Raw genomic sequence first — 26,448 nt, 5'->3', positions numbered from 1 at the left:
TCCCAGGATTGTTAAGAATAAATAGAGTTAAAACCTCAACTGATTTGCCAAAATACCAAAAAAGGATGTGGGAAGAAGCCTATAACAAAAATGACTAAGAAGAGTAAATTTGCAAATAAGAGCACGAAAGAATCTCCATCGAAGCGAGAGACCCAGCCAGAGATGCCTCGTGGCGAGGAAAACGATGGGGCTGCCCCAAGGCCCGAGGAGTAAGCTACAGCTTCAACTGAACAACCACACAGCAAGGAGGATGAGACTCGGACGAAGACAGTGCTGCCGCCCGGCAAGTGCACAAAGAAAGCCCCTCCGAAGTCCCTGGAGATGGGGAGAAGCTTGGGGCCCTCCTCCTGCAACGAGAATGCCAGGTCGGGCACCCTCGCGGTACGTGCGGGGCCTGTGATGAAGTCAGTGCCCGTGGCGGTCACAGGGCAGTGACCCAGAAGAGCGTGGAGAGTGGGCCAGCCCAAACATAGAAGAAGCCACGAAGAACCGGCGTTGACTCCTGTATCAAGAGGGAGGTTGAGACTCACCTCAGCTCCAGCAACGGGTCTGGGGCCAAGCCGCACGGTGTGGCTGGTGACACAGTAGCGAGCGGCGTCAGGTCGAGCATGGCAACCAGTGGGTCCAGCGATTGTTGGGAAGAGACAGCGAACACCAGCAGCAGCAGAGATGGGTCCAGGAGCTCTGAAGGGGATGAAGACAGCAGTGGAGGAAAGCTCCCTGTCAAAACAAAACAAGCAGGGAGGCTAAGACCTCTCCCTGCGTGATGTTATGGAGGCACCGGGCCAAATGGAAGACAGGCTCTTCCAACTGTCGAGACAAGTGCCCAAGATATGGGAGGGAAGTTGAACAAGGTCCAGGGTACCCTATCTGGGCTGATAGGTAGGGTAGCTGAAGTGGAGGAAAGGGTAGAGACAAAAGAGGAAAGGCAAAACTGAAGACACCATACATAGTATGGGTAATAAATTAGAGATGCTGCTGAATGAGAGGGAGAATATCTGGAGAAAATTAAATGCCCTCAAGAACTATAGAAAGCAAATTAACATTAAAATAGTGGGGCTAAGAGAAGGGATCGACCTTCCCTTACTTTTCAGACCTGGATCCCTGAAGTGCTGGGCAAGGGTATATTGGGAGAAAAGATTGAGATAGAAAGGGCTCATAGATTCCCTTCTCCCAAAACCAAGTCCCAGGCTGAGACTACATTCTGTCCTAATAAGATTGTTGTATTATCAGGACAGGGAGAGAATATTAGGAGCGGCAGCAATGTGTGCAAAGAAGAGGGTCCCCCTTAGAGGTAGAGGGAAATAAAGTCTTCTTCTAACCAGACACAGCGCAGCACTTTTGAAGGCCAGGAAGGCGTTTGAGCCAGCCAAAAGGCTCATCAGCAAAAGGGATACAAATGTGTACGGAGACATCTGGCCACCCTGAAGGTGATATTATTGGAAGGAGAAAGGAAATTTATTGCAGATTCAGAGATGGCATGGGAATTCGCCGAAGGTCTGCCCACATTGGGGAGCACAATAAAGTTAAACCCAACTGGGGATTAACCTATAATGGTTTTTATTACTGTTACGGAGTCCAGAGGACCAAAAACCAGCAGCAATAGATATGCAACACAACAGGGTTACTTAAACAAAAGTAGTTTTTAAATTATATTTGAACAAGAAAACAAAATTAAACTTTAACTTATTACTTAACCTACTTAATCCCCCCTCTAATACTAAGCGCAGGTATGTGTAATGTATATTTAAGATTAGGAAAGTTATTTGGATCGCAGTCCAATCTCATTGGTTGCAGGCAATTCTTGTACTGTGCACAGAAGTTACCATTAAAGAAGTTCACCAGTCTTTGGTGCTTAATTGACCACTCAGGAGGGTTCTTGCTGGTTTTCAGAGAGAGAATCCTTTTGTTCCAGAACATCCACACCTGATTCCTTTCCGATCAGTCTTGCTGACGAAACTTGCCCCCTTTAGGGTTCTCCAGATGATCCTCTTTCTTTTGGGTCACCTCAGACAGCTAATCTTCTCCTTTGACCAGACAGCCTTCCAAAGGTTTGCCAGCTTTGTCCTTCTGGAACTGATTTCTGTGTCCTTCCTCTCTGTTTCACTCCCTCCCTCTCTGAGAGCAAAACTGTTCTGTCTTCCTGCAAAAATCACATGCTTTCCCAGGCCAGCTGTATTCTGCACCTTGGTTGCTCTTTCTGCAAAGAGCACTCTGCAAAAGTTGTGTTTTGAGATGTGTGTGTGCAAGCTGCTCTAGCAATTCCTCCCAAACCACCTCAAAATACTCTGTCATATTACATTATGAATTTCACCCACAGGGATGCACAGATATATTATGGACTGCAAGATATGTTGGCATTTGAATTGAAAAAAGGTCCATAAAGAGGATATGTCAAGTGAACAAGAAGTTATAATTAGTTTTTCTTAGGGAGCATAGGAAACGGAGAGAGGAGTACATGGGTTCCGGTGACACAGCCTGTTATGGGGGGTGGGGGGGGTTTGACAACTGAGGGAGGTTGGCAACAGAGTAGGGGGGGAGGGTGAATGTAACATGGGGCAAAGGTTACATTGCGAGGGTAATAGGGGGTTAAGGGAAGGTATGGCTGTGAACGGTCCTTGAGTCTTTTATTCTTTTTTGATTAGTCATTTGGGTTTTTGTCTTTGTCCTTGTTCCCACCCTCGTTCCTTACCTAGTTGTTTTAGTTTTTGCTCCTTAGGGTCTGGCATGGTGCATGCAGATGGGAGCCAATGGCTGATGGTGAGAGGCTGGCTGAGGAGGGAGCCTTTGAGCCACTGAGGTACAAAGACAATTTGGTCATGACAACCCCTGGAGTAATGAATAAGAGTGCAAGGTTTACAAGCATTAATGTTAATGGTCTGAATGGAACGATTAAGAGAAAGAGTCTTGGCACACATTAAGAAGATAGAAACGAACTTGGCCTTCCTTCAAGAAACTCACTTAATGGAGTTTGAACACCAAAAGCTGAGGAGCAGGTGGGTGGGCCAGGTATTGGCCTCCTCATTTGGTTTGAAAGCAAGGGGGGGGGGGAGGGAGTTGTAATTTTGATCAGGAAGAGTGTAAGAGTGTTCCAGTAAGAGTAGAGTGTGACGACGGATAAATCCAGTAGATTCATAATGGTGCACTGTCAAATGTATTCAGAATCCTGGACTCTAATCAATTTGTATCCCCCAATATAGATGAAGAAAAATTCATTCAAGATATTTTCCTTAGATTGGCAGAAGTGAAAGAGAATTTTCTAATTGGGGGAGATTTCAATTTTTGTCTGAATCCTGTTTTGGACAAGTCAACAAAAAGAATAGCGAGAACAAAGGTGGCACATGCTGCTAGTGATGGTATGAAAGAGCTGAATTTGATAGATGTATGGAGACAGAAGCATCTGAGAGACAGGGACAACTCCTACTCAACACAACATGACTCCTACTCTGGAATAGATTTTTTTTCTGGCTTCAGCCCATTTAGAGGGTAGGATCATGGAAACTGAGGATATGGCAAGGCTATTTTCAGATCATCCACCTTTAGTAGTCAAGATTGAAATGCTGAATAAGCATTGCTGTTAAGAAGCCGGAGTTTTGTAACTTTTTAAGAGGACAGATAGATATTGTTCTGTGAGACTAACTGCGCCTCCACTCCAGATAAATTTCTTTTATGGGACACCCTCAAAGCATATTTGAGGGGTCAAATAAGTGGATATACTAAAACAATAAAGAAAGAATATGAGAGGGAGATCGGCAAATTGGAATAAGAAATCTCTCGTTTTGAATAGGACTTTCAAAAATTAGTCTCAGAAGATCAATATAGGGTCCTAACAAATAAGATGAAGTATAATACACTTCAAAAGGATAGTATTGAAATGGCCATACCACAGCCTAGGCAAAAATATTATGAATTGGGGGAGAGGGCCAATAAGGTCCTGGCATGGCAGTTGAGAAAAAAAACAAGCCTCAAAAACGATCAACGCAATACAAAGGGGGGGGGGGGGGGGGGCATGGCAGGATCTCTTACAAACCAAAGGAAATCAATTACATCTTCCAGGAATTTTATGAAGGTTTATATAAATCAGAATTGGAAGGGAGGCTTTGCCAAACTTTGATCCAGAAAGACAAGGCGACTTAGACTGTCCCTTCAAAGAAGAAGAAATAGTGAGTGCACTGAACTCATTGCAAGTCGATAAGTCATTAGGGGAGGATGGGTTTCCTCCATAGTTCTACAGGGAATTTAAAGATTTATTTTAATACCTATTTATATGGAGGTGATAGACCAAGCAATGGAGACTCAGACTCCCAGAATCTTTCTCGATGGCAATCATTACGATGATTTTGAAAAAAGATAAGGACCCATTAAAGCCGTCCTCTTATAGACCTATTTCACTATTAAACACAGACAACAAGATAATTGCCAAAGCCCTGGGAAATAGATTTATGAAATATCTGCTAGAACTAATTAACAAAGATCAAGTGGGTTTTGTGCCAAAAAGATAGGCTGCGGACAACGCGGGCAGATTGCTAACCATAAAGCACTGGGTGCAAACTAGAAATAAGAAGGGTCTCGCTGTGACTCTAGATGCAGAAAAGGCCTTTGATAGATTAGACTGGGACTTTTTAATTTAAGGTCCTGGAGAAAATTGGGCTTGGGCCAACTTTTATAAATTGGATAAGGGCACTATATCATGTGCCCAAGGCAAAAGTTGTGATGAACAGGCAGATTTCTTCCACCTTCCCACTCACTAGATCAAGCAGACAGGGATTCCCACCATCTCTAGCTCTGTTCGTACTGGCAATGGAACAGTTGGCTGAGGCCATTCATCAGGATCCAGACATTAAAGGATTTCAAGTTTGCCAGGAGGAACACAAGATCAGTTTATTTGCTGATGACGTACTGGTATATTTGACAGACCCAGTAAGTTTGTTGCCCAGGCTGTGATCTACTCTGGAGGATTATGGGGAGATCTCCAAGTACAAAATAAATTGGGATAAAAGTGAGATTATGCCATTTAATGGAGGGGATTATAGCCAATTCAAAAAAAGTTATCTAATGTGGCCCCAAAATAGGATTAAGTACCTAGTAGTCAAAATTGATAATGACTTATTAAACTATACTCCCTTGCTGAGAAAGATTGAGGAGGACTTAAGTAGATGGACATCCCTGACTATAACGCTGGTGGGCAAGGTCAACTGCATAAAAGTGAATGTGTTGCCAAGATTTCAGTATCTCTTTCAGACCTTGCCTGTGGCATTGCCCAGGGGCATTTTTTTCAAGCCTTGCTCTCGCAATTAAGAACATTCCTATGGAATGGGAAGGTAGCCAGGGATCTCTATGGAAAAATTAACCTGGGACTATAGTCTGGGCAGATTACAGTTGCCAGACTTTAAAAAAATACTATTGGGCAACCCAGTGGAGGTACATCTCCTCACTCTTTGAGGGGGGAAAAAGAGGTACTGTCCTGGGTACAAATTGGACTGCACTTGGTAGGCGAGAGGGTAGCAGAGGACCACTTATAAATGGGATACCAAATTACTATCTGGAAAAACAGACAGCCCCATTTTAAGACAAATTATTCACATTTGGAGTGATATTAATCGATATTTAGGAATAAAATTTGGGCTGTCTCCAAAAAACACTCCTGACTCCAAACTGTTTAATACCTTTGAATGTCATTCAAGCAGCTTAGACAGAAATATAATTTGTCAAATAAAACATTCCACTGCTACCTTCAGATAAGATCTTTTCTCCAGGACAAACCAAGTCCAACCATGGCCCTGCCAAAGTGCAGTGACACAGACACCAGGATTCAAAGAGGAAACACACAAAAATTCATTTCAGCAATGTATTTCCTGCTCCAAGTGGAAGGACCTAAGCGATGTCTTCATAAAGCGAGACAGAGGTGGGAGACAGAACTGGGAACAATGATCGATGAGCGGTGCTGGTCTGACTTGTGTCGGTTCAGCATGACCACAGTAATCAATGCAAGATACAGGCTGGTGCAATACAACTTCTTGCACCAGATGTATCTAAAACCACAAAGGATTAACAGGTCCAAGCTGGAACTGTTGGACTAGTATTTCAGATGCGACATTAAGACAGGAACCTTTGTGCACATGACTTGGGCATGTACCAAGGTGAGGCCCTTGTGGGCAAAGCTAGGTGAAGTCCTAGGGAAAATCATAGGTAAAGAATTCCCACAGGATCCTGAGTTGTTCCTGCTGGGTAACATGATCGACATAAGACTTGCAATGAAGCTGTCCAAATTCAATTTGTAATGATTGCATTGGGAGTGGCCAGGAAGTGCATAGCAGTTACCTGGAAATCTGACCTTTACCTGAGCATTGCGCAATGGAGCAAGGAGATGCAAGCCTGTGTTTCCCTGGAGAAACTTGCCCATAACCCGAGGGGAAGGTATGGCCCCTTTCAAAAATTAGGAGCGCAGCTGTGAAAAGTACAGCCTTGCCTTGGGCCCGTCTCACCCTAAACAAGGGGCCTGCCATAGCCCAGCCAGGAAAAGTCGGGGAACAAAGGGAAATCAGCCTAGTTCCTCCCTGCTGCACCTGACCAATAATTCCCCAATATGATTTATCCCTTTGTTTTGGATGTTTCGATGCTTAAATGTCTCGTTTGGTTACCCACTCGTCCATGTGTTGAGTGTTTGAGGTTTAGGGAATGGAGTTTTGGGGGGGGGGGATGTGAGAGGATAAGGGGTATTAGGCTTGGACTTTATTGTAAATTTGTATAGATATGACATAGATGTGGTAATTGATGTCAACTTGTAATGACGATTGCTGCCAAACTGTAAATTACTGTGCCTAAACATGAAAAACTATAAAATATTAAAAAACAGGGAGAACCTCCCATTTGAGTAGGAGAAGCAGAGGCAAGGACCCAAAGGGATGGTGACTATGCCAGAAGATAAGTGTGAGCCTCAGAGTCTGAGGGACTCACAAAAGGCCGTGGGTAACTTGCAGTCTGCTAGCCACTGACTGATGGGAACCAGGTATTGCAATATATTGAAAACTGAGATGGAAAGTTTTGGGGGGAGTAAAGGAATTGAGTAGGACAAGAATGTGAGGTTGAGGCCTAAGAGAGGCCTTGTTTCTATTTCTTGCATTCACCTGCCAAAATGAACACAAGTTTGAAATTAACAACAGACAGCATTCCTTTAACTATGCGTTCTAGAGTGACCATGTTACCTTCTGTACGCCTTTATTCTGTTCATTGAGCAAATAAAATAATGCAGGTACCAGCTTTCAGATTTGTGTTTGTGGACCGAAAAGGAATGATCTCCAATCACGCAACCTATTATTGCTTCTATGGGTGCTTCTGCGAGTGGTGGGGTTGGGGGGGGTTGGGTTTCATCTTTCCTTTTTATTCTCTGTCCCTTTCCTGTTTTTAGCCACTTATCATTTCAGTAAAGCTCAATGTAGGTTTGAGGGAAAGCATTTTGCTCTGACATAGCACCCATTCAGTTACAGCCACCAACTTGTTGGTTTTTTTTGTGCAACTGATTTTGTTCCCCAATCCCATGTTTCTTTTCAAAATACACCAAGGATTCTTTGAGACTAAATAGAACAAGTGGATGGTATCTCTATTAATATCTCACCTGAAAGGTGCAAGATATGTAACATTAAGTACAACTAAGATTATGTAGTCAACCCAAAGCTGAAAATCCATCATCTTTTGATTCAGAATACTATTACCAATTACATTATAAAAGCTTGTCTTTTGACCCAATCTACTACCACATAAAATCTGTACTCAAAAGAGATGAGCCTTCAATCAAACATCCATAAACATGATTTGACATGGTGCTCCATAATCTGATAAAGCTGTATAAAAACAAACACCTCCGAGTTTCTGTCCCATATTTCCTGTTTCCAATCTTGTGACTATATTCCCTTGTTCTAGACCAGTTAGCCACAGGAAAATATAAATTCCCTATGACTCTGACTCATTCCTTCAGTTTGAAATATATTTCAAATATATTTGAACTCTCACCTAGATATTGCCATAATTTTTGAAAAATTATTCATAAATATGCAAGAGAATAGTGAACACGTGGCAGCCCACAATTGCAGAGATCAGGCCGGCACATCGCGTGGCAGGACACGTGGAGATTGATCACTAAAGCGACTCCCAGGACAATGAACCAGCGGGAGTAGAAGTTGGGACAGTCCTAAAATGTCATTGGTCAAGCTGCCCAGCTAACTCAGCAGAAACAGGCTGGGGAAGAAGGGCATTCATATGCATGGACATTCCTAGAATAGATGTCTGAAGACATCCAACTGCTCCTGGTGGATGCGGATTTCACCAACCCCCGGAAAGTCGCAGCACGAGCAGACATTCTGTGGAAACAGAAGTGTTCAGCTACCAGGCGGCTCGTAAAGAAGTCCCGCAATCAGACCAGAGCAGTCCCAAGCAAGGAACAGCAGATGAGAGGCAGGAATGAGTCCAGCGACAGATGGTGCTTCTACCACCGGAGATGGGGCACCGAGGCCTACCAATGCCAATACCCCTGCGAGTCCAGGGAAACGACAAGGCTGTTACTTATGGCCACGATGTCTGGCCACCAAGAGAGCCTCCTGTACATCTGGGACCACCTGTCCGGCAGACGCTTCCTGGTGGATACAGGAGCAGAGGTCAGCGCGATACCCCCAACAGGGTTGGAGACTAGGCACAGGCTAGCAGGACCCACGTTGAGGGCTGTTAACAACAGCAGTATACGGACCTATGGCACTTGTAGGGCCGAGCTGCTATTCGAGGGCAGTCACTTCTCATGGGATTTCTGCTGGCCACAGTGAAACAACCACTCCTCAGAGCAGATTTCCTGCGAGCCCACAGACTCCTAGTGGACCTTTGTGTAAGCGACTCATCCACACCGAGACCTACCAGACCATCGCACTGAGGGACGCTAGGTTTCTGGCAATGCACCTGGACTCCATCCACAGTTCGGATGATGAGTCCTTCAAGGTTCTAGCGGGATTCCCGGCCATCCTTTCCCCTCAGTTCACAGCGGAGTTGCCTCAATACAACATCAGATATCACATCCTGACTAAGGGCCCACCTCTCCACGCAAGGGCGAGACAACTTCTCCCAGAGAAGCTCTGATTGGCCAAGGAGGAGTTTCGCAAGCTCGAGGAATTGAGTGTTGTTTGACGGTCAGACAGCCCATGGGCCTCACTGGCCCCAGCAACTGAGGGCTGGAGACCATATGGCAACTATTGCTGGCTCAACGAGGCCACCAACCCAGACCGTTACCCCGTGCCACACATCCAGGATTTTGCGGCAAACCTGCACAGGGAAACAACATTTTTAAAAGTGGACCTCATGCGAGGATATCACCAGATCGCGGTGCATCTTGATGACGTCCCTAAGATGGCCATCATCACTCCATTTTGGCTGTTCGAGTTCCTGAGGATGCCATTCAGGCTCAAAAATGCGGCACTGATATTCCAGCAGCTGATGGACGCAGTTGGCCGAGACCTGGACGGCACTTTCGTCTACCTCGACGATATTCTCATGGCAAGCAGAACCCGACAGGAACACCTTCAGCACCTCCGAAATCTCTGTAGTCATCTGCAGGAGTTTGGCCTCACCATTAACCAGGCCAAATGCTAGTTTAGCCTTTACACCATTGACTTTCTAGGCCACAGGATTACAAAGAAAGGGCTCACACCACTGCCCAACAAGGTAGAGGCCATCCGCACCTTCCCGAAGCCCAGTACAACCAAAGGTCTGCAGGAGTTCATGGGGATGATAAACTTTTATCACAGGTTTATCCCAGCAGCTGCCCAAGTGATGCACCCTCTATTCATCCTTATGTCCGGCAAGGAGAAGGACCTGACCTGGGACAACGAATCCACACGTGCGTTTGTGGAAACCAAAGAAGCCCTAGCCAAAGCTGGACTCCTGACCCACCCCAGAACAGATGCACCCACGGCCCTCACAGTCAATGCCTCAGGAACAGCGATTGGTGGAGGCCTGAAGCAGCAGATAGAAGAAGTTGGAACCCTCTAGCTTTCTTCAGCAAACATCCGCGGCCCCCTGAACTAAAGTACAGTGTTTCCGATAGAGAGCTGCTGGCACTGTACTTAGCTATCCGCCACTTCCGGTACTTTCTTGAGGGAAGGGTTTTCACGGACCACAAACCACTGACTTTTGCCCTGGCTAAAATCTACGATCCCTGGTCAGCCCGCCAACAGAGACACTGGTCTTACATCTCGGAATACACCACTGACGTCAAGCACATCTCGGGCAAAGACAACGTGGTCACGGACGTCTTGTCAAGACACAGCATCCACTCCCTGGTCAACGGTCTGGACTTGGCAGCACTGGCAGAGGCACAGCAGCAGGACGGCGAGATCCCGCAGTACAGGACGGCGAGATCCCGCAGTACAGGACGGCGAGATCCCGCAGTACAGGACGGCGAGATCCCGCAGTACAGGACGGCGAGATCCCGCAGTACAGGACGGCGAGATCCCGCAGTACAGGACGGCGAGATCCCGCAGTACAGGACGGCGAGATCCCGCAGTACAGGACGGCGAGATCCCGCAGTACAGGACGGCGAGATCCCGCAGTACAGGACGGCGAGATCCCGCAGTACAGGACCACTGTCACAGGCCTTCGGCTTCAGGACGTTCCAGTCGGCACAGGTACTACCACCCTCCTGTGCAACGTGGCTACCGGTCAGGTTCGACCTATTATCCCAATGGCATGGAGGTGACAAGTTTTTGACTCCATCCATGGGCTGGCATATCCATCCATCAGGACTACGGTCTGGCTGGTGGCCAGCAAGTACATGTGGAATGGATTGCAGAAACAAGCCCAGGGGTGGGCCAAGGCATGTACACAGCCAAAGTACAGAGACACACCAAGATCCCCCAACAGCCTTTCAAGCCAACAGAACACAGGTTTAATCACATTCATGTGGACATAGTGGGACCCTTGTCAGTCTCTCAGGATTACCACTACCTGTTCATAGTGGTCGACCGCTTCACCCGGTGGCCAGAAGCAATCCCCCTGGCCGACACATCCACCAGGCCCTGTGCCAAATCTCTCCTCTCGTCCTGGTTTGCAAGATTTGGATTGCCACAGCACATCACTTCTGACCGAGGCACCCAGTTTACCTCCAGTTTGTGGACTGACATTGCCAACCTGTGGGGTGCTCAGCTACACCATACAATGGCATACAACCTGCAAGCCAATGGCTTGGTGGAGCGCTTCCACAGGCACCTCAAGACCGCCCTCATGACCAGACTCAAGGGCCCCAAATGGGTGGACGAGCTACCATGGGCACTACTGGGCATCCGAACAGCACTAAAAGACTTCCACGCATCTTCCACTGGGCTAGTCTACGAAGCCCCACTCACGGTACCCAGGGATTTCGTTCCACAAGCCAGAGGACACCAGGAGGAGACAACCACCTTCCTGGACAGGCTGCGTGAAAAGGTCGGTAACCTAGCTCCGATCCAACCCTCCAGACACTGACAAGCCAAGTCCAACATCCCCAAAGAACTCAAGGACTGTAAGTACATATTTATACACAGAGGACCCCACCGTTCACCACTGCAGAAGTCAGAAGATGGTCCCTTTCAAGTCATCCGGAATAATAGAGCCACCTTCGAGCAGGACATCTGTAGTAAACCAAAGGTCTTCACTACAGATAGACTCAACCTGCCCACACAGACCCACCAGAACCTGTAGAGACACCAAGACTTTGGAGACTATACCTATGGACACTATAGATTGTAATGATGGTTCTTGGGGGGGGGGGGTGGGGGTAATGTGGCAGCCCGCAATTGCGGAGATCGGGCTGGCAAATTGCGCAGCAGCATACGCGGACAGAGATTGCTAAAGCGACTCCCAGGATAACGAAGCCCTAAAATGGCATTGGTCAAGCTGCCCAGCTAACGCAGCAGAAACAGTCTGGGGAAAAAGGGCATTCATATGCATGAGTGTTCCCGGCCACTACTGTTATTCATATGGATGACTCAGTCAATCAGCAAAAATGGCAGGAACTTGAACAGTATTAAAGCAGCTTTTCCAGCCCTAATAAAGGAGTGATCTTAACCTGACACACCATGTGTGTGTGTTTCTTTGTAGCAGTCAGCTACACAGCTACAAACATAAATAATCTTTCTGATTAAGTTCAAGGTCCACTTTGAATAGTTTCCTATGAACTTTGAAAATATTTGAGTGAATGTTTTTTTTACTGTTGAGATCCAACTGAGAAACAACAGCACTTTTGTCTGTTTAAAGTTTTATTTCCAAAGTAAGAACAAATGATTGTATTTTCCTTTTGATGCTATTAAGAATTGCAGTTAGACACTCCCATATTTTATTCCAATTACATACATGAGGCCAAACTCTAGCTTTCATTTTATGACAAAATCACCTTTCTGTAATAAGCAGAGTGAAAAATGGCCAAAGTTGTGAAACTTTATTCACAAAACAATTGTAAAATAATCTAAAGATTCTGCAGCCTACAAATTGTAATCAGCAGTGATGCATCCAAAGGGCTTGCAAACTTTGTATTAATAATTTTCTTTTTATGCATTTGCTGCTGTATGCTTATACAAATCCCTGGTAAAATAGCTGTGCAACCAAACACAATGGCAATAAAGCATTTTGCCATATTGATGTATGGGAAGAAACTGAAACACCCAGGAAACCCACATTGAACAACAATCTTGCTCTCAAAGCCACCAAAATGAAGGAGCTGTTTATATATAGATTTTAGGAAGGAGAGGCTGATTGCATTGATGGGAAGAAGGTGGAGAGCCTAAGTTCCTGAGAGCCAATGTTTCAGAAAACCAGCACATGAATGGCACCATGAAGAAGACACACCAACACTTCTACATTCTGAGGAGATTTGGCACATCACTGGATACTATCAAACCTCTACAGTTGCACTGTGGAAAGAATACTGGCTGTTTCCACTATAGCTTGGTTTGGCAATTCAATTGCCCAGAATTACAGAAGGCTGCAGAAAGTTGTAAACAGAGTCAGGTCCATGATAGGCACTGACCTCTCATCCAGTGCAAACAATCAAGGTGCTACATGAAAGTAGCAGCCAACATCAGAATGGACCCCACCACAATGGCCTCACAATCTGTTCTCACTATCTTCAGGCAGAAGGTACAGAAGCTGAAAAACCAGCACTTCCTGGTTCAAGAATAGTTTCCTTCCAACAGCTATCAGACACCCGGATCTCCCCTTGGTACATTGATTATAGACTGCTCTGACCCACAGAAGGACTGTCTGGACCATCGTAAGTCATTTTTTTTGCATTGGGATTACTACGAATATTTATACAAGGTATTTATTGTCTCTTTTAATTTAATTCAATTATTAGGGCAGCATGGTGAGTGCAGCAGTTACTGCACCAGCAAATGGTACCAGAATTTGAATCCCATGCTCTCACCATTCGAAACATACCAGGGGTTGTAGGTTAATTGGGTGTAATTGGATAGCACGGGCTAAAAGGCCTATTACCATGCTCTAGGTCTAAATTTTAAAAATACATTTTTTACTATTATGGTTTTTCTTTACAAGTACCTGTTTGGCTGCAGCAATTATTTTGGTGCATTTGTTCATTGTACAACATGGATAACGAACTCATCATTATTATAGTCAGAGGTCAACTGTGCAAACTCCACACGAATAGCACCAGAGATCAAGATTAAACCCAGGGTTTTGGAACCGTAAGCAGTACTCTAATAGCTGAGTCACCCTGACAGGAAACAGGCAAGGGAATCTGTGGACAATTTATAGTTGAGCAACATTCAAACACTGCTCCCTGGTAATGTTACTGCTGTTTAGGTACTGTAGATGGTGCCCCTGCTTTTCATTGCAAGACACCACCCCATAAAGAAAGCTTACTCAGAAGAACACAGAAAGCTCCCTTCCTTATTAATAATGTCTTGGCATCACAATATTTTCAGCATTACTTAACCCAAAATTGCTTTGAAAAATGTATTCACTGTTTACAGATGTACCAGAAAGCAAAAATGTATGCACTGTTTTTGTACAAGTTGGAGCAGCTTAAGCCCTACTCTGGTTTTATGTGATAGAATGGAACAGGTGGAACTCTCCTCTTACAAACTATCATATTGACTAATAGCATTACACTATTACAAAATTGAGGAACATCACTTGTGCTTTCACAAGTTGTGGGTCAATCAACAAAAGCTAAAGTGGAATGTGCCTGACACGTTGAGCTCCCTATCTGAATCAAAACGTTAGGGAATTAAAAGGAACTTGCTGTTAAACATTTCATACTTTGAGGAGATTTAGTGCACTGTGGAAATTATACAGAATGGCTGCATCACAACCTAATTTGGCAATGCTAGTGCACAGGAGTGACCTTCTCCTATGCAGGTTGCTTAACTGGGCTGAAGAGGCCTGCCTCCCCTTTTAGGTTGAACCATTTCTGGAGATCTATGACCGCTGTCCCCAGTTATGGAGTGGTGCGCCCTGGAATCGGCCTGCGTGCGTTTACTCCTGCCGCGGCCGAGTAAAGGGGATGCAGCTTTGGTTGAGGATCAGAAAGAAAGGTTCTAGTAGAAAATTTTTTTTTAAACTGGAGAGAACTCTGCAATGGAGTTCACAGTTGTTAGTGTTTAGACTATTGGTTTTTGAGGTGTGTATTAAACTCTGAAATACACTAAACAGTTCTCATTGACCGCTCCCGGCCCGGGGCTCGGCTGCCATCAGTCGGGCTGTGCGGGCTGCCGGGGTTTGCCTGGCGACGGCGGCCTGTGTTCGGTGCTCGGGCAGCGGTGCGGGCAGGCCCCATCTCAGCTGGCTGTCTCACCCCGTGATGCGGCCGTTACCTCAGGCAGACTCAGGCAGGACCTCGGGCCCCCCCAGGCGGCAGCAGGTCCTCGGGCCTCAAAGAATGTGATACTACAACAGGAAAAATGGATGGAATAAGACATATTTTATGAGCATTGGGAAGCAAAGAAAAATGGATTGGTTTTCCATCCCTTCCTAAGCGACCCAATGACCCCGACAGGTCCTCCCCGACTTTCGACCGTAATGGAGCCCGAAAGACCAGTCAGATCCCACAATGGTCGCAAGTCGGAGTTTTTCCCCCATGCGAGGAACCCTAAAGTCTTAGAGTAACATGTCCGTGAACTACTCTTTGCAGACGATGCCGCTTTAGTTGCCCATGACGTCCTGTTTTGCGGAAACTACCAAAATGTTTGGCCTGGAAGTCAGCCTGAAGAAAACTGAGGTCCTCCATCAGCCAGCTCCCCACCATGACTACCAGCCCCCCCACATCTCCATTGGGCACACAAAACTCAAAACGGTCAACCAGTTTACCTATCTCGGCTGCACCATTTCATCAGATGCAAGGATAGACAATGAGATAGACAACAGACTCGCCAAGGCAAATAGCGCCTTTGGAAGACTACACAAAAGATTCTGGAAAAACAACCAACTGAAAAACCTCACAAAGATAAGCGTATACAGAGCCGTTGTCATACCCACGTTCCTGTTCGGCTCCAAATCATGGGTCCTCTACCGGCATCACGTACGGCTCCCAGAACGCTTCCATCAGCACTGTCTCCGCTCCACCCTCAACATTCATTGGAATGACTTCATCACCAACATCGAAGCACTCGAGCTGTCCAACTGCGCTGGGCGGGTCATGTCTCCAGAATGGAGGACCATCGCCTTCCCAAGATCGTGTTCTATGGAGAGCTCGCCTCTGGCCACCGAGACAGAGGTGCACCAAAGAAGAGGTACAAGGACTGCTTAAAGAAATCTCTTGGTGCCTGCCACATTGACCACCACCAGTGGGCTGATATTGCCTCCAACCGTGCATCTTGGCGCCTCACAGTTCGGCGGGCAGCAACCTCCTTTGAAGAAGACCGCAGAGCCCACCTCTCACTAACAAAAGACAAAGGAGGACAAACCCAACACCCAACCCCAACCAACCAATTTTCCCTTGCAACTGGGCCTGCCTGTCCCGCATCGGACTTGTCAGTCACCAACAAGCCTGCAGCAGACGTGGACATACCCCTCCATAAATCTTCGTTCGTGAAGCCAAGCCAAAGAAAGAAGTACACAGGAAACCCAGAAAACTCCAAAGATGGCAAACATAGCCAGGTCCATCACAGGCTCTGACCTCCCATCCATTTAAGATATCTATGTGAGGCCCTGTCAACATCAAGAAAGCCAACATCGGGAGTCACGTGATGGAGTAGTGGCCAGTAGGGGAACTCCAGCCCTCTCCAGAAAAGTTAAAAAAAGATAGAGAAAAAGCAAAGGCACAAACTTAAAAACCAAAACAAAGTGAAAGTAAAAGTGTGAAGAAAATGGCAGCGAAGAAAGAAAAACCAAAAACAACGGGAAGAAAAGAAGAAGGAAAGATGTCGGAAGAAGAAGGTGAAGGCCTTACCTGTCCAAAGAGGCCCGCCGCGGAGAGAGAGGCCCGCTCCCACAGGTCAGTGGAGGTCCCGGGCTCGGGACTACAAAAATGGCCCGCAGAGCCGAGTAAAAGTGTGCAACCACACTTGCGCGACTCCTCGCGCATGCGCGATGCGCATGTAAAAAAACACACTGACGGGAGGGGGGAACAGCTGCGGAGTCGATCTCCACAGCTGAGAGAGACACCTGCAGCACAGCAGCAGGTGTAGAACACAGACAATAACGACAACAAGAAAGAGGGTAAAAAGAAAACAAGGAAACAACAGATGGTCAACCCAGAGGAAGAAGAAGAAGAAGAAGAACAGAAAGAAGTGGAAGAAGAAGAGAAAAGCAAGACAATGGATGTATCTTTTTTTAAAGAATATATGGAATCAGTGAAAGAATGGCAATTACAAGAATTTGATGAGATAAAAAGAAGAATTAAGAATGCAGAAGAAAGAATGAATAAAATGGAAGTGGCCATATCAGAATTGGCAAAAAGAGTGGAAAATATGGAAAAACGAGAAACATTTGTAGATATGGAAGTAAAAGACTTAAAAGAGAAATTAGAAGAATCTAATAAAAAAGCTAAAGAAGCACAGGAGCTGTTAGCTCAGAAGATAGATATAATAGAAAACTATAATAGAAGAAATAATATAAAGATAGTGGGCCTTAAGGAAGATGAAGAAGGCAAGAATATGAGAGAATTTATAAAAGATTGGATCCCCAGGGTCCTGGGAAGACCAGAATTACAAGAAGAAATGGAAATCGAGAGGGCACATAGAACTTTAGCCCCGAAACCACAACCGCAGCAAAAACCAAGATCCATTTTAGTAAAATTCTTAAGATATACAACAAGAGAAAATATATTGGAGAAAGCAATGAAGAAAGTAAGAGAGGACAAAAAGCCACTGGAATATAAAGGTCAAAAATTTTTTTTCTATCCAGACATAAGTTTTGAACTCCTGAAGAAGAGAAAGGAGTTCAAAACAGCGAAAACGATCTTATGGAAAAAAGGATATAAATTTATGTTAAGGTACCCAGCGGTACTTAAAATAATTATTCCAGGGCAACAAAACAGACTATTCTCGGATCCAGAGAAAGCAAGGAAATTTTCAGAACAACTACAAAACAAGCAGAGAGATGAAGACATGTAATAAGAGTAAAAATGACCACGATCTACATGTATGTGTGTAAAGGGGTATATGTGTGCATACATGAATGTATCCGTATTTAGAGGAAAATATATAGAGTATAGACAAGAATTAATAAGGGAGGGAAATGGAATAGAGGGAATAAGGAGGGAATTAAAAGAGTGACCTTTGTTACATATGAAAATTGAAATCTTTTCTGGGGGGGCTGGGTGGGGAGGAGTTACGATCACTGCAAAATCAGCTGACGTTTGCGAGTGAATTCGCAAATCCAAATGGAGAGGGGAGATGTGGTTGTCCGACAAGGGATAAAGGACAACTCAGGAGGGGGAGGGGAGAATGGGGTTAAAGAAGTTTTAAATAGGAGAAGAGGGAAAATGTTTGATGTTTTAGAAATGTTGTCTTATAAAGTGTTCAAAACAAGAAAGCAGAAATGGATAAGAAGGAAAGGTAATGATGGAGAAATGGAAAGGGAAGATAAACAAAGTATAAAATGGCTACACTGAACTATATGACTTTAAATATTAACAGAATACATAACCAAATTAAAAGGAAGAAACTGCTAAATTTACTGAAAAAAGAAAAAATTGATATAGCATTTGTGCAAGAAACACATTTAACTGAATTGGAGCACAAGAAATTAAAGAGAGATTGGGTAGGACACGTAACAGCAGCGTCGTATAATTCAAAAGCAAGAGGAGTAGCTATATTAATTAGTAAAAATGTGCCAATTAAAATAGAAGAGGAAATAATAGATCCAGCAGGGAGATATGTAATGATAAAATGTCAGATATATTCGGAGTTTTGGAATCTACTCAATGTATATTCACCTAACGAAGAAGATCAAAAGTTTATGCAAGATATTTTTTTGAAGATAGCAGATACGCAAGGGAACATATTAATAGGAGGGGATTTCAACCTGAATTTGGATTCGAATATGGACAAAACTGGGAAAAAAATTAACAGAAAGAACAAAGTAACCAAATTTATAATTAAATCGATGGAAGAAATGCAACTTTTGGATATATGGAGGAAACAACACCCAAAGGAAAAGGAATATTCATATTACTCGGCTAGACATAAAACATACTCAAGAATAGACCTATTTTTGTTATCAGCTCATATGCAAGATAGAGTAAGAAAAACAGAATATAAAGCTAGAATATTATCGGACCATTCACCCTTAATATTGACAATAAAGTTAGAGGACATCCCTCCAAGAATGTATAGATGGAGATTAAACCCCATGTTACTCAAAAGGCAGGATTTTAGAGAATTCATTGAAAGACAAATTAAAATGTATTTTGAAATAAACACGGAATCAGTGAAAGATAAGTTTATACTATGGGATGCAATGAAAGCATTCATTAGAGGGCAAATAATAGCAAATAATAAGTTACGTAACCAAGATGAAGAAGGACTATAATCAGGAAACAGAGCAGTTGGAAAGGGAAATAGTAAATATAGAAAAAGAATTAGCAATGAAGGAACATACAACTAAAAGAAGAGAATTGGCAGATAAAAAAATAAAATATGAAACATTACAAACATATAAGGTGGAGAATATAATGAAGACAAAACAGAAATATTATGAACTAGGGGAAAAAACGCACAAAATTCTAGCATGGCAGCTTAAGACAGAACAAGCTAAGAAAATGGTATTGGCATCAAGGAAAAAGACAAACAAATCACATATAATCCAAAGGAGATCAAGGAAAACTTTAGAGAATTCTATGAACAATTATACCAAACTGAAAACGAAGGGAAAGAAGGGAAAATAGATGAATTTCTAACTAAAATTGAACTACTAAAACTACAAATAGAGGAACAAAATAAATTAACAGAACCATTTGGAATAGTAGAAATACAAGAGATAATAAAAAAATTACCAAATAATAAAACACCAGGAGAGGATGGATTCCCAATAGAATTCTATAAAACATTTAAAGATTTATTAATTCCTCCCCTCCTGGAAGTAATCAACCAGATTGATAAAACACAAAGCTTACCAGATTAATGTAAAACAGCAATAATTACAGTAATACTAAAGCAAGGGAAAGATCCACTCGCACCAGCGTCATATAGACCAATATCTTTACTTAACACAGATTATAAGATAATAGCTAAACTATTAGCAAACAGATTAGCAGAGTATGTACCGAAAATGGTAAATCTAGACCAAACTGGATTAACAGACAATATTTGTAATTCATGCAGTAGAAGGGAGTAAAGCACCAACAGTAGCAGTTGCTTTAGACGCAGAGAAGGCCTTTGACAGAGTAGAATGGAATTATTTATTCAAAGTATTGCAAAAATTCAGTTTACCAGAGAAGTATATTAATTGGATTAAAGCATTATATAAGGGACCATTGGCGAAAATGACAGTAAATGGATATGTATCAAAGCAATTTAACTTAAGCAGGTCAACACGGCAGGGATGCCCACTATCACCTTTATTGTTCGCGTTAGCTATAGAACCACTAGCAGAATTGATAAGAACAGAAAATAATATAAAAGGGATAAAAATAAAAGACAAGGAATATAAAATCAGTTTATTTGCGGACGATGTTATAGTATACTTAACAGAACCAGAACTATCAATAAAAGAATTATATAAGAAATTGAAGGAATATGGAGAAGTGTCGGGTTACAAGATTAACGTAAATAAAAGTGAAGCAATGCCTATGAATAATGTGGATTTCTCAAAATTTAAGAAGGAATCACCATTCAGATGGCAAATGCAAGCAATAAGATACCTAGGTATACAAATAAATAAAAATCTCGGCCAACTATATAAACTCAATTATTATCCACTAATGAAAAAATTACAGGACGATTTAGAGCATTGGAAAGATTTACCACTAACACTAATAGGAAGGATAAACTGTATTAAAATGAACATTTTTCCAAGGATATTATACCTATTTCAGGCATTGCCAATACGCCTGTCAGAGAAATTCTTCAAGGAGTTAAAGAAAATAATAAGGAAATTTTTATGGAAAGGGGGGAAACCGAGGATAGCACTAGATAAATTAACAGAATGGTATAAACAAGGAGGCTTACAACTGCCAAACTTTAAAAATTATTATAGAGCCGCACAATTAAGATACCTATCAGATTTTTATCAAACAAGGGAAAAGCCAGATTGGACTAGATTAGAATTAGATAAAATAGGGGAAAAGATACCTGAACACATATTATATAAATGGGATGAAAAATTGGTACAACATAGAAGTTCTCCAGTATTACATCATCTACTCAATATTTGGAAGAAGGTTCATGTAGAAAGAAATAAAACAAATTATCAATTACCAACACTAATACTGACGCAAAATCAACTAATCCCTTTTACAATAGATAACCTTTCCTTTAGAGAATGGGAGAAAAAAGGGATCAAAAGAATAGAAAATTGTTTTTCAGGAAATAGATTATTATCCTTTGAACAAATGAAAGATAAATACAATATAACTCAAGATGCAGTGCTGGCATATTACCAATTGAGATCCTACTTGAAGGGCAAATTAGGAAGCAGTCTGAGTTTACCAGAGGGAAGTAACTTTGAATATGTGATTACAGATACAATGATAATCAAAAGATTTATAACAAATATGTATATTAAACTGCAAGAAAAGGAGAATGAGGAAACAAATGGTAAAACTAAACAAAAATGGGAACAAGATTTAAATATAAAGATAAAAAAGGAAACATGGGAGAAGTTATGTTCTGGAACGATGAGAAATACAATAAATACGAGGTTACGTATGATACAATATAACTGGATACACAGGCTATACATTACACCTCAGAAGTTAAATAAATGGGACCCAACAGTATCTGATAGATGTTTTCGATGTAAAAAAGAAATGGGAACAACAATTCATGCAATCTGGACATGTGAGAAAGTAGAAAAATTTTGGGAAGATCTAAACCAAATATTAAATAAAATTACAGAAAACAATATACCAAAGAATCCAGAGATCTTCCTCCTAAGTAACAAAAAACAAAGAATTTGGAATTGATTTGGAGGATGCACAAAAAAGATTTGTTAAGATAGCTCTAGCCGTAGCAAAAAAATGTATTATGTCAACCTGGAAATCGGAAGATAATTTGAAAATACAACAATGGTATATAGAAATGAATAAATGTATTCCATTAGAAAAAATAACATATAGTTTAAGAAATAATATTGAAATATTTGAACAAATATGGGAGCCTTACATGAAACACAATAGCGAAACCCTACCGGGGACATTCACTACCTAAATTAACGAAAGGAGAAGGAAATGAAAAGAAATGACTCAGTGGAATTTCTTGTTTATTTTTATTGAATGACAACATTGTTTGACTGGTTTAATGTATCCTAGATTTTGTACTTTAAATGGACGGGAGGGGGGAGGTAGGGAGGGTGGGATGGGAGGAGGGGGGAGGGGGGGAGAAAATGGCACTGTATATATTTGAAAAGGAAAAAGTATGTATCATGGTTAATGTGGTTTATGGTGTGAAAAATAAAAAATTTTAAAAAAAAGAAAGCCAACATCAATAAAGAACCTCATCACCCTCATCACAACTTCTTCTCACTGCTACCTTTGGGTAGAAAGTACAGAAGCCTGAAGACCAGCACCTCTAGATTCAATAAAAGTTTCTTTGCAATAGCTATCAGTCTTTTGAATTTTCCCTTGTTCCACTAACCAGGGACACATCAAAAGAATTGTCTGCACTATTGCAAAATCATTTTATTTTGCACTCGGATAACTGAATATCAGCTATTGTTTGTATTAATTTTCTCTTTTTAATTCAATTATGTGAACTATTGTAAAAGTACCTGTTCAGCTGTAGCAAATGTACAATGTATATTACAATAAATTCATTATTATTACTGGAGTGACAAGGCTCCATTTTTAAAACTACACCAAGAAGCTGCCCAATGGTTTTTTTTTTAAACCACCAGTTCTCAATTTGCTTGCTGGGGGAAAAAAAAGACAATTTCTATAATTTTGGAATCATGTCCTTTCCACTCCTATATTATTATCGAACTGTTCATATATTCAACACCCCAAATTGGGGCAGCATGGTTAGCATAGCGATTAGCGTAATGCTGCTACAAAACCAGCAATGGGAACTGGGGTTTGAATTCCACACTGACTATAAGGAGTTTGTATGTTCTCCCCATGTCTGCGTGCATTTCCTCTCAGCGTCTGAAACATACCAGGGTTTGTAGGTAAATTGGGTGGCATGAGTTTGTGGGCTGAAATGACCTTTTACCTTGCCATATGTCTAAATTTTAAAATTTAATTTAAAAGCCTTTATATTGAAACTTGGATAACAATGGTTGGTAATGCCAGGGACTGGTGAGATGTCTGCACTAGAAACTCTTTCTTGAATAATATAGGAACAGGAATGAGGAATCTAGTATTGATTACCTGAGCAGTGGAAACATGGTCTTCTTTCATAATCATACGCATTCCTCAGAATCCTTCTGACTGTGCTAGGTATGTTGTGACAAATAAACTCCATTCTCTGTTGTATTTTTCAGTTTGACTGACTTTCTTTAAATTAGTCACCAAAAACATGTACATAACATTTACAAAATCTTAATTCCAACCATCTTTTAATATTGCATTGTTACTTTTCAACCTGTACAAAATCTTCTCCTTTTTGGAGAGTGAAAAGAAGTGATGGATCCCATGGACAAGAGTATCCAGTCCAGATTTTCAAAAATGTCAGCCTTCTTCCACTAATGTTGCTTCCTCTCCACCACCATCATCAACTCAGCCATCACCCTCATCTCCACCATTTCCAGCTCATCTGCCCTGGCGCCCCACTGCCCCCAGATGCAAAAAAATCTCCCTTATCTTCACCTACCATCCCATCAGCCTCCGCATCCAACACATTATCCTCTGGAATTTCTGGCAGTTACAACAGGATCCCACTGCCAGACACATCTTTCCTCTCCGCCTCCCTCTTGCACTCATCCCTCCCCACCAATCCCCACTCCCCCCCACCTTCCCATGGCTACAGAAGGTGCCACACCTCCATCCTCTCCATGGTCTGGGTCACAAACAGGCCTTTCAAGTGAAGCCACATTTCACTTGTGCATCCACAGAATTTATTTACTGCATCTGGTACTCCCTTTGTGGCCTTCTCTACATTAGAGAGACTGGGTACAGATTGGGAGATCATTTTGCTGAGCACCTTGCTCCATCCACACCAGTGACAGAGATCACACAACTCCCATGACTACACTTCCTCACACCCTGTCCCCTGCAAGGATTCTATCCCCTTCTTTGTCTCCACTGCATCAGTTCCCAAGATGAGGTCTTCCAGTCCAGATCTTCCAAAATGTCTGCCTTCTTCCATAAATGTGGCTTCCCCTCCACCACCATCAACATAGCCCTCACCCACATCTCCTTCATTTCCCGCTCATCTTCTCTGGACCATCTCCCCCCAGATGCAACAAATATAGAATCCCCCTCATCCTCACCTACCATTCCACCAGCCTCCACATCCAACACATTTATCTGCCAGAATTTCCAGCACTTACAACAGGAATCCCACCAGTAGGTACATATTTCCTTCTCCTCCCCTCTTCTTGTCCTTCCACAGATATCGATTCCCTCGTGGACCCATCCCTCTCCATCCATCACACCCCCTACATTTTCTCCTGTGCCTGCCGGAGATGCAACACTTGCGTCCACACCTCCTCCCTCACCGTGGTCTGGGACCCCAAATAGGCCTTTCACATGAAGCAACACTTCACTCGTACATCCAGAGGACTTATTTACTGCATCTAGTACACACTTTGTGTGTACATCGGAGAGACCAGTCGCAGATTGGGAGATCATTTTGCTCAGCACCTCCGCTCCGTTCACATCCATAGTGATCTCCCAGAGGCCAATCATTTCAATTCCAAATCACACTCCCAGGCTCACATATCCGTCATTGTATACTATCCCACCCTGACTACCTGCAGATTGGAGGAACACCTTATTTTCCATCTGGGCACTCTCCAGACAGATGGCATTAACAGTGACTTTACTGCTTTCCATTAAACGTGCCTGTTTTTCTCCCCTTTTTCCTGTCTTTCCAGTTCTTCCACCCACCCACCCTCCCTCCTTTCTCCACCTATCATCTCATGCCTTTCCCATGCCCTCTTCCACCCCCCAGCCCCACTTTTGTTCACACACTTGCTGGCATTTTCTCATACTTTGATGAAGGGCTCAAGCCTGAAATGTCAGTTATGTATCTTTACCTTTGCTACATAAAGGAAATTATTTGACCTGCTGAGTTTTTCAAGCATTTTCTGGGTTTCTTTTTTACTTCAACCAGTGTCTACAGCATTTTGTGATTTACTTCCTTTCTCACTCTCACATGTCTGTCCATGGCCTTATGTACAATCCCTCCAAAACCATCCATAAATTGGAGGAACACCACCTGATTTTCCATCTGAGCACTCTCCAGCCAGATGGCATTAACACCGACTTTTCTGGTTTCTGGTAACCTGCTTTCCTTCCCCATCCCCCTATTCACTTAGCCATCCCTCCTCCCATTGCTTGCTGCTATCCCTTCCCTCCCTTCTCCACCTATTACCTCCTGCCTTCATGACCATACCTCCCCCCTACTCTTGTTCAGATGTTTGCTCTACAAACCCACCAACTTCTACAGCTACCTCGATTACACCTCTTTACACCCTGTTCCCTGTAAGGATTCCATTCCATTCTCTCAATTCCTCTGTTTTTACAAACAATAAAACAGGTTGTGTCTATTCTGAGTTCAGATCATCAAATACGATCACATTCAAATGAAAAAAACATGAAAGTCTGTAGATACCATGTTTGAAGTTAAAACAATGCTGGAGAAACTCAGCAGGTCAAATAGTGTACTTTATATAGCAAAGATAAAGACACATAACCAATGTTTCAATCTTGAACCCTTCATCAAGGTATTAATACTGTTGAGATTCTACTTTTTAATTTATCTCCCAGTTTCTCAAATTCACCTGGAAGGCAATATATAATACAAGAGTCCCGTTTGCAGCCATATAAACATCTACCTGTTCCCTTAATCCGATCACCAATTCTTTCCCATTTATGGGTACCATGAACTTGGCTCCTCCTGCCTTCCGCTGATGAGCCATCTCTCCCAATCACATCAAAGCAGTATGGAGTGAAACGTGAAAGTCCACAGCTGTGATTGTAGTTAATATCTACTTTAGAGGGAGATGACCACAGGGGATCCCTACACTACCTTCCTGCAACACTTCTACCCGATGGTCACCCATTCCCTATGTTTCCTTACCCCTTTAGACCGTTGTATGACCAACTCACTAAACGTGTTATCCAAATTTTCGCATAAGTGAATCCATGTACAGCTCCTGTGCCGCTACGTAGTCTGTTTCAGGATGATGTGGCCTATCTATCTTCTCCAACCAGACTCAACCTCCAGTACAAGTTTGTATTTATAAACACGAAACACAGGTGGCAATATTTATCTATGCTTTGATTCTCGGTACGAATGGAGGACTATTACATAGGAATTATATACATGCCCTTTTTAATAACTCAATAGAGAAGTCGCTGAAACTAAATAGTTTACGCAGACAACATCGGTGACCAGATGTTATCGGCCTCATGGGTGTCCCATCATTTGCTATTTTCATTTAAGATTCTTTACAGCATCTTGTTTTATTTCCTACGAAATACTTAACTAAAAACACGCTAGCAGAACTTTGGCTAGCACGCTCGACTTCGATACTTAATCGTACCTCTGGCACCCAGTAATAACTGCCACGTGTTCACCACTGACTCGATCGCAAGTCTGGCGAAACGACCGGAAGGGTTGGTGGCGGCTGAGCAGTAAATGGGAAGGGCGC

The 26,448-nt window shown here is 42.9% G+C and overlaps 1 protein-coding gene across 1 annotated transcript in view; it reads right to left on the bottom strand.

The window, feature by feature from the left end:
* Window positions 1–26,412, bottom strand: part of LOC138760731 (actin-related protein 2) — a 101,494-nt gene extending 75,082 nt beyond the window's left edge. Inside the window, exon 1 of the mRNA XM_069931750.1 lies at window positions 26,341–26,412. The gene's annotated coding sequence lies outside the window, so the exon portion shown is untranslated. The remainder of the gene's footprint in view (window positions 1–26,340) is intronic.
* Between the last annotated feature and the right edge of the window lie 36 nt (window positions 26,413–26,448).

This window comes from Narcine bancroftii, chromosome 4 (genome assembly GCF_036971445.1).
Source record: "Narcine bancroftii isolate sNarBan1 chromosome 4, sNarBan1.hap1, whole genome shotgun sequence".
In the NCBI taxonomy this organism is placed as follows: Eukaryota; Metazoa; Chordata; class Chondrichthyes; order Torpediniformes; family Narcinidae; genus Narcine; species Narcine bancroftii.
This window is presented reverse-complemented; position numbering and strand designations above follow the sequence as displayed.